General features: G+C 39.6%; 1 protein-coding gene across 1 annotated transcript in view; it reads left to right on the top strand.

Moving 5' to 3' along the window:
- Positions 1 to 2,500, top strand: part of LOC106881890 (DBH-like monooxygenase protein 1 homolog) — a 121,604-nt gene that overhangs the window by 50,871 nt on the left and 68,233 nt on the right. The window lies entirely within an intron of this gene.

Genomic DNA, 2,500 nt, shown 5'->3' with positions numbered 1-2,500 from the left:
TACACATACACACAAACACACACGCACGCACAAAAACATACACATACACACACGCGCACGTACAAAATACACACACACACGCACACGTACCCAACACCTACAACGCCACACAAACACACACATACTCAAAAACTGCCTGATGACCTTCCACTAACTATTGTCCATAAGCACCCACTAACTATTCCTGCTACTAATTCCTTCCACTACGTCACACACACACACACAAACACACATACACACTAACAGATAAACCACCAAACCATGTACACACACACACACACACAGATACATACGCACACACACGTTCTGTTATCACACACACACACTCGCAGACTCTCGCGCACGCACAGATATTCACCTCCCTTTTCACTCTCCTGTCTTAGAAAGAACTTTTCCCCCACCACCTCCTCTTCCGGTCCTTTCACAATGTAACATCGTGGGCATCGGTGCCATTTTCCTCTTCCTCCGTTTTTCCATTCTCCGAACTTTCTGTCTTTCCGACGAAGGGCTCCGCCCGAAACGTCATACTCTCTCTCCTTCCTTTCCCGAGCGTCCAATAACACTATCCGTATCACGTCCTCACTTTGTTGTTTTTTTGTTATTGTTTTTTGTGTTTTTTTAAAACTATATATATATATATATACATACATATATATATATATATATATATATATATATATATATATATATAAGCAATGTTAATTCTCTAAATGAAGTATTAACAGTAACTGCACGATAAAGTGTAGTATATTGCCACTTAAGTGTGGCTGACCCCTAGGGGTGGATGTTACTGTTGCTTTTAGCCCCAGGAGGACATCTCCTCCAGCTGGCTTATCGACACACGACTGTGTCCTGTTTGCCAAGGGAAATTATCCCTCTCACCTCGACCTGCAGCACGAACGTATCCGGATTTCAGGGTTATTTCCCTTCGTCGGCGTCCGACAGCTGCTGACCTTGGTGAGAGAGACAAAAACCTGGCAAACTTATATCTTCTTTTCCAGTGAAATTCTTCACTGATATTGAAAAGGTGAAAACAAGCAATGTTAATTCTCTAAATGAAGTATTAACAGTAACTGCACGATAAAGTGTAGTATATTGCCACTTAAGTGTGGCTGACCCCTAGGGGTGGATGTTACTGTTGCTTTTAGCCCCAGGAGGACATCTCCTCCAGCTGGCTTATCGACACACGACTGTGTCCTGTTTGCCAAGGGAAATTATCCCTCTCACCTCGACCTGCAGCACGAACGTATCCGGATTTCAGGGTTATTTCCCTTCGTCGGCGTCCGACAGCTGCTGACCTTGGTGAGAGAGACAAAAACCTGGCAAACTTATATCTTCTTTTCCAGTGAAATTCTTCACTGATATTGAAAAGGTGAAAACAAGCAATGTTAATTCTCTAAATGAAGTATTAACAGTAACTGCACGATAAAGTGTAGTATATTGCCACTTAAGTGTGGCTGACCCCTAGGGGTGGACGTTACTGTTGCTTTTAGCCCCAGGAGGACATCTCCTCCAGCTGGCTTATCGACACACGACTGTGTCCTGTTTGCCAAGGGAAGTTATCCCTCTCACCTCGATCAGCAGCACGAACGTATCCGGATTTCAGGGTTATTTCCCTTCGTCGGCGTTCGACAGCTGATGACCTTGGTGAGAGAGACAAAAACCTGGCAAACTTATATCTTCTTTTCCAGTGAAATTCTTCACTGATATTGAAAAGGTGAAAACAAGCAATGTTAATTCTCTAAATGAAGTATTAACAGTAACTGCACGATAAAGTGTAGTATATTGCCACTTAAGTGTGGCTGACCCCACCTTTTCAATATCAGTGAAGAATTTCACTGGAAAAGAAGATATAAGTTTGCCAGGTTTTTGTCTGTCTCACCAAGGTCAGCAGCTGTCGGACGCCGACGAAGGGAAATAACCCTGAAATCCGGATACGTTCGTGCTGCAGATCGAGGTGAGAGGGATAACTTCCCTTGGCAAACACAGGACACAGTCGTGTGTCGATAAGCCAGCTGGAGGAGATGTCCTCCTGGGGCTAAAAGCAACAGTAACATCCACCCCTAGGGGTCAGTCACACTTAAGTGGCAATATACTACACTATATATATATATATATATATATATATATATATATATATATATATATATATATATATATATATATATATACATATATATATATATATATATGTATATACATATATGTGTATATATATATATATATATATATATATATATATATATATATATATATATATATATACATACATATATATATATATATATATATATATATATATATATATATATATATATACATATATACTTACACACACACACACACACATACATACATTAATATAGGACAGTGAGAATGAGTGCTCATCATTGCATTGGTATATAAATATTCTTAATTATGGGTTAAGGCTTCTATTGTTTTCATGTTAAGGGCAGTGCCTCAACAGTTATCAAGATTATCATATGGAACATGGAGATGA

The sequence above is a fragment of the Octopus bimaculoides genome, chromosome 8 (genome assembly GCF_046866305.1).
Source record: "Octopus bimaculoides isolate indiv1 chromosome 8, ASM4686630v1, whole genome shotgun sequence".
Lineage (NCBI taxonomy): Eukaryota > Metazoa > Mollusca > Cephalopoda > Octopoda > Octopodidae > Octopus > Octopus bimaculoides.
This window is presented reverse-complemented; position numbering and strand designations above follow the sequence as displayed.